The following is a 7,743-nucleotide window of genomic DNA, read 5'->3' on the forward strand; positions in this document are numbered from 1 at the left end:
GGGCAGCACCCGAGGCACACTGTAGAACAAGTCCATAGTTCGGCTTGACCCTCTTTGGATGGTATACATCTTTTTTCATGACAGGTTCATTAAGAGACCTATTTGCTATATGGTTGTATCAGAAGATCCTTGCAAGGTTAGTGTTTCCCAACCATCAAATACTCCTATCAAAGGATTTATTACTAAGAGAAACGACGCAGACGTGCGATAGGGCATCACTGGAGTTTTTGAACCATTATTTTTAGGCCTTGTGTTAGACTTTCCCTTATGTATTTTTTTGTTTTTCTCTTTAGGCATGTAACATGACCTTAATATTCATGGCATTGTTTGTCGAAACATGCCTCGGCGTATTAATAAGGATATAAGGGAAGTAGATAATCATCACCCTTTTTGGGCTCTTATATTATCTTGTCATCCGTATTCGCTCCGTGCTTTCGACTGACATACGTGCTTCGGCACGGCCTTCATTACAGGGGTTGTATTCGGCCCACAAAATCCTAAGTCCGAACACCTACAGGGAACTCTTCGGCATCCCGGAGATGGTATTATATGCATCGGCTCCGAATCATGTTTCTGGTCTATAGTTGGGTTGCCCGGCTCCTGTGTTTACCACCTTGCGTTTTGCAAGTTCGGCTAAGGTAGTAAAGGGAGAACTACTGCGATTGTATTTCTGGTTCGTCCGGTTAAATACCTCGGTAGAGAAAGTGAAAAACTGACTGTCATGATATACGAGAGCCAGTCAGAAATCTGGTGACTTAGTGTTATACTATAAATCATTCATGATTTATGCCGTGTTATGCGAGGGGCTGGGCTTCGACCAAGCCATGTTGCAGAGGCACCGTACTCTGGATCACCGTTCATGCAACAAGGGGCCAGTACTTAGCCCCACCAATGGACTCTTATGGCTAAGTGAAAGTACTAAAGCCGCATAGTCTGATTGCCTAGTTCACCCCGCAAGACGCCTCCTACGTCGGACCAAGACGTTGGATAAAGTGCGGTCATGCGTTCCTGAACACCCCTGTAATATTTACATGGGGGCAGAAGCTAACGACTGGTAAACTTTCAGATTTATAAACTAAACGGCCAAACAGGAGGATAAACTAATCATAAATCTCAAGCATAAATATTTTACATCATGAGTTCATTACATGGTTCTTACAAACCAGACTCTACTAATCAAATATGACATCCTTTGAGCATTGGCCCTCTACAATGTGGGCTCCCTTGAGGACCTCCCTGAAGTAATTCTAGGACGCCGGTGATCCTTACCTTCAGGTGTCCCCGCGGTGGCAATCTCGGTGGCCTTCATCTTCACCCATTGTACCTTGACTCGGGCGAAGGCCATCCGGGCACCTTCTATGCAGGCCGACTGCTTGATGGCATCAATCCGAAGATGTGCCTCGACCAACCGCTTCACAAGTCTGAAGTAGCTACTGGGTATGGGCTCGGCTGGCCAAAGACAGACTATTATATCCTTCATGGCTAGTCCTGCCACCCTGTGCAGCTCCGTCAGCTGAGGGGCGCCGGATACTCCGGTGCAAGGTACTGCGACCAGAATAGCTTCTCCGTTGAGCTCCCCTCTTCGGATTAGAAGAACTCGGCAGCGTCAGCAATACTCCTTGGCAGATCTGCAAAGGTGCCTAGAGAACTCCAAACTAGGGTCAGTAAAATGTATCTCTTTCTTGTAAATTTACTCTCCATGAGAGAGGCCTTACCAACCACTATCTGCCTTGCCTCTTGGATCTCCTCGCGAGCGCCCTGGCTTCAACCCGGGCTTCCTTTATGCTCTCAAGAGCTTTGGTGAGCTCGGAGGCTTGTACCGAACTCTTCTGCTCCAAGGACTCACACTTGGCAATGGCGTCCTTGAGCTCCTATCCGACCTCGCCCACCCATGCCTTATGTTGTTCACGGGCGGTTCGCACCACCTCCAGCTCCTTGGCCGCTTTGTCTGCGGATGCCTTGCTCACCTCCGCCTCCTTCTTGGCTTGGGCAAGGGCACTCTTGTGAGTATAATCATAACACTTAGTCAATTTAAACAAATTAGCACACATACCACTTCAGGTATGTAACAATGCTGCATACCTTGGGTTTCGTCAAACTGCTTATTGACGCGGTCGAGTTTCTCATCGGCTAGCCGAAGCTTCCGATTGAGCTCGGAAACCTCTGCGGCTTGGGCAATAGCCGCCAGCATAGATGCTTGTCCAACAAGATAGTACGATAAATTATCCACTTGTTTTTGATCCTCTGTCTGAATTGTTCTAATCCGGACAGAGTTTCAGGGGCTACTGTCTATACATGGGTTCAACCTTGCACATAAAATAAAATAAAGCTTGGAAGAGAATTACATTGCATACCTCAAAGCCCATCAGTTGGCTGTTGAAGGCTTCAGTCAGTCCGCTCTTCGCGGACCAAACCTTTTCCATAACCGCACCCATCAGGGTGCGGTGCTCCTCCATGATGGAAGCACGTTACAGCGCTTCCTCCAGAGTATTAGGGGCCTCCGGATTAATCGAGGCCGCTGATGGAGTTATTGCTCCTCCCCCCTTTGTTGAAGGGGGGTCTTGGTCTGAACCCAGAGCCGTATTGGTCTCCAGGACGGTGTTCGGCGAGGGCCCGAACTATTGAGGCCCCCCACCCTCGATGGTAATAGGGGTCGTTGTGCCCCGCTCTGCGGCGTCCGAGGTGGGCGTCTACTAGATGGCCTCGTCCACCCCTCCTCGGCCAGAAGAGGTCCTTTGGGATGACAACTTGGTGTTTCCTCCATAGCAAGAGGGAGAAGGCGCGTGATGGTCTGTCACTCTTTGCCTCTTCAGGCGGTAGAGAATTCCCTAATGAGGTCAAGGGAATCGGGATATCACGTGGAGGGCTGGAAGGCAAATAAAGATATGATTTATATAACATAGGCATATTAAGCGAGAACTGAACAAGTAAGCTTTCGATACTTAAGGTTCGGCCAGGGGCTTCTTCCATTGGGTCCTCTTCAGGCTGTGTTCGGACTCTAAGTCCGAACTAACCGAGAGGGTTATCTTCCCCCTCTTCGGCGTAGCTCCCTCCGGATTCTCGGAGGTTATCCTCTTCCTCGTCCTCGTCTTGCGTGGGGAATCGCTCTCCACTTCCTCCTCCTCCTCCTCTTCGTCCTCGTCTTCCTCGTGAGAGGAGACGACCTCGGTCTCTCCAAACACTGCGTCCGAAGGACCTTTGCGGTGGAGTCTATCCTTGGGCCCCTTTCCCTTCTTCTTGGTCTTCTTCTCCGGTGGCTGGTAGAGCGCGAGGACCAGCATCTCCTCCAACTGAGGAGTGACTGGGTCTTCGGGCAACGGAGCCAGACTCTTAATCCGCTCCGACTTCTTGGTCCAGTCCCGCAGAGAGGTGGGCTGATAAGTTTCGTATTGATCGAATACATAGACCATATATATCTTCGGAAAATTAACACTTACCAGAGTGGTCGGATTCTTGGCGTCGAGGCCGACGTCTTCGGTCTCCATGGGCCAGCTCTTCTGCGCCTTGAAGAGTAGGTTCCACATTCCCTCGTGCGTCATGCCGAGGAATGCTGCAGAGTCCGCGGTTCCTCCAGATTGAAGTTCCACATGGGGGAACTCCGACACTGGCAGGGGAGGATGCAACGGAAGAGCGTAATTTGCACTACATTGATTAGACCAACATTTTTGCTCAACACGTTGGTGATACGCGTCTGTAGCGTTTGCACCTCCGTCTGAGACCCCCAGTCAAGGCCCTTTGTGGTCCAGGAGATGAGGCTCATGGGGGTTCCGGATCAGAACTTTGGAATCACCGCCCAGTTGCACTACAAAAAAATACACTTCCGTGATGATACGTGTTTGTCACAGTAGGTCGCGTTTTTTGTCATGCATGTACATCCATGACGATTTCATGACAGAATCAAGATAGTCATACCTGTGCTGTTGTAGAAGTGTTCCATGACATTACCAAAATTATCATCACGGAAGTGTCCACTTCCATGACGATAAATCGCGCGTCACAGAAGTGCTTTCGTCAAGGGTGACCGACACGTGGCATCCACCATAATGGAACGCCGTTAAGCTATCGGCTCGGGTTTTGGATCCGATAACCCGTTAACAGCCCCGACCAATGGGGATTTTCCACGTGTAAAATCATCATTGGCCGGAGTAAACACGTGTCGGCTCATCGTTGGGACAGATGTCATCCACTCATTGGACAGAAGGTGCCTATGATACATCGACACGTGGCACGGCCCAACAGAGGCCCATTCCTGTGAAAAGGCCTGACCGTTTGACTTGGTGAAAAGGTGGCGGGCCGGCCCATGGAAAGCCTGTTAATGGCCTGTTTGCATATAGCGCATTTACAACCCGCTAACCCAAGGCTTGTTACACCCTATCCGAATTAGGCCTAGTAGCGTCATCTGGGCCATCTAATATGATTCCATCCCATTTTCACTTCTGGCCCATGTATGGCCCATGACGTCTTTCAGCCCATATGAGGCCCTTTGTAACTTTTGGCCCATTAATGGCCTATGGTGAAACTGGCCCGTAATGAACAATGTATCACTTTATACCCATTAACGGCCCCTGGTGAAACTGGCCCGTAATGAACAGTGTATCACCTTATACCCATTAACGGCCCGTTATTCCGTTGGGCCGTTTCCAGCCCATGTTATCTTTTGGCCTACTCAGAGCCCATTTATTCTTGGGCTCATTTCCAGCATTCGTTTACTTACAGCCGGTTACTGTCATTTTCTGCTTGTGGGCCAAATTCAACCCATGGTTATAGTCGGCCCGTTTGTGGTCCGTTAATACGTTGGGCCGTTTTCATAGCGTCATCAAATACGGCCTATTAACGATGGCCCGTTATGGTCGGCCCATGAATGGACGATTCCAACTCTAGCCCGTTTTCGGCCATAATGCGGTCTGTTATTGGCCCATGTTTGGCCAATCGATCATACGGCCCGTATAAGGCCCATTAATGATACGGCCCATAGAAGGCCCATTGTTTGTACAGCCCGTAGAAGGCCCATTGTTTCTACGACCCGTAGAAGGCCCATTGTTTCTAAGGCCCGTAGAAGGCCCACTGTTTCTATTCCCCGTAGGAGGCCCAGTGTCACTACAGTAAATATTAGCCCATGGTTATTGTGGCCTAGTTTTGAAAAATAGGTTATTGCAGCCACTAGCAAACCGCGGAAAAAGAACTGCAATGACTACAAGCAAACATATAAACAAGACAACAAGGAAATAAATAAGCAAGCAACTAACGCTAGGCTATCACGGCTATTACACATATTACATCCACTGGGCATCAAAGTTCACCACCAGTGCAAATATAGGGAACAAAGCAGCATATCATATACACTGGTTGTCAAAGTTGGCGACCTGCGCAAATAAACGCCGCAGCAAAACAAATCCAGAACTGAAACCACTTCAGAAGATCTCAAGAAACAATATCCTGGGTACCCATAATGCTGGCAAGATGCTTAGCAAGCTTATTAACTTTCTCTTGTTTGGCGCTTAAATCCTCCAGCGCTTGCTGTTGCACCAGGAAATATGCATCTGAATTATGCAGGGACTTCCTCAGTCCTTCAGCTTCCTATCGCAACACATCTGATCGATGTCTTTCAACTTGAAGTTGAGACTTAAGAAGACGAACTGATTCAGGCGCGAGTTCAAAGAGCTTGTGCCAGCAGTAGTGGCCAGTAACTCGAACACTACATCAAGACAGGACTTTTGGGTTCTCTCATTGTCATCAAGATAGTTTTTATCAGCTTTCTTGGAGACCAACAGGGATGTCTCACTATCTTGAACCTTATGTGCATTACTTCCTTTACCATTGCATAACGCTGTCCTGTTCTCCAATATTTTGTCCACATTCTAAAAGAGAAACAAGCAGACACATCACAGGTTTACCATGTTGTATATGAAACTCATTTTGGTAAATGAGTTTAGTAGTAAAGTGGACATGATAACAGCATGAAACAAACATATATCTATCTACCATGGTCACTTTATGGTCTATATCATTCTAGTTTTTGTTGCCAAATCAAGATAGAGACACGGTTAAAATAATATTTGTTCAAGACAAAGCAGAATAGACAGAATATAAGTGTGGGAAACTATAGAGCAATAACAACACTTGTAATGTGCATGCCATGAGAACATAACTATTTATTCAATTGAAACTGAAATCAACATAGAGCAGGTTACAACAACAAACCAATTAAAGAAACAGGTTTAAAACATACCTGTTGTGCCATTGGAGTTTCAATTCCATCCTTCAAATTTGAAAATAATTGTATGAGTAAATACAGTAATGCAAGAGCAAAGGAGTATGAACCATAGCTATAGAACCTGACCTGAGAACAAATTTCTTCTCCTTTAAGCGTTGAGTTGGGATTCGGAGTGGTGGTCCTCGTGCTTTGGGCACTACAGCTCCCTTACAAACTGCTCGTGTTTGGGTGCTCTATGGTGGAGACGGTGTTGTGTCAACTGGAACTGGGTTACTATCTGCCGGGGTTGGGGTTAGAAGGGGTGTAGCTGGTTCTCTGTCCAACTGGGTAGGGTTACAATTTGCAAGTACAACCGTGGTTCTATCTGCATCAACTGGTAGCACTATATTTTCTAAAGACTGTGTTGTTACTCCCTTAGCTACTGCCATCACCCTCTCCAATTCAAATGGCTGATAAACAAGAAAAGTAATTGAAAGTATAAACATTGTATGATAGACAGGTGCAATGGATAGTGTGGAATAAAAGAGGGCATGAAATAATTCATATTTATGTTGTCTAACCAAACAGGATAGCATGACACAATTTCACATATATGATGGCTAACTAAACAGGATAGCATGACACAATTTCACATTATGATGGCTAACTAAAAAAGATGGAAAGACTTAGTTCAAAATATGATGACTATGTACACAGGATGACATGATATATCTATATAATGTGTTTATTAAATAGGTTGGCATGCCATAATTCACATACATTCACGGATAGAATGCCATAATTCAAAATATGATGACTGTAAACACTAAACAAGATGAGATGATATAACTATATGATGTCTTTATTAAATGGGTTGCCATGCCATAATTTAGACAGATGATGTGTATGTACTATGTAAACATGATGGCATGATATAATTCAAATATATGATTTATATAGTAAGCAAGTAAGCAGATGACAATCCATATATGATGTAAAAACTAAGCAATGCAAGACAACATGCATGGCATGGGTAATATAACCCTGCCAAGTTTGAGCATAGACCTCAGGGGGGGAATAGGACTGGTCATCAGTCTCTGAATCCTCCTCTGAGGAGCTCTATGTAACCAGCAAGATGTCTGCTTCAGCAGGTAGCATTGTCTGCTTTGAATACCTTGTTTTCACTCTAGATACTTCCGTCACCACTTCAAATGGCTGATGCACAGGAAGAGTAGTTGAATATACAAATGTTGTCAACAAATGGAACACGTAATACAAAAAAATGATAGCATGATATAATTCACATACATGATGATTGGCTAAACAACATGGCATTGCATAATTCACATATATAATGCCTTTGGAACAAGATAGCATTGCATAATTCACATATATAATGTCTTGCAACAAGATGGCAATGCATAATTCACATATATGGTAATTAGACATTGAACAGGTGGCATTCACACAAAGCATGTCTAAACTAATCAAATGACATAGCAATGCGAGACACCATACACACAATATGAGAAACATAACCCTGCCAAGTT

Source organism: Triticum aestivum, chromosome 5B, assembly GCF_018294505.1.
Source record: "Triticum aestivum cultivar Chinese Spring chromosome 5B, IWGSC CS RefSeq v2.1, whole genome shotgun sequence".
Taxonomy (NCBI): domain Eukaryota; kingdom Viridiplantae; phylum Streptophyta; class Magnoliopsida; order Poales; family Poaceae; genus Triticum; species Triticum aestivum.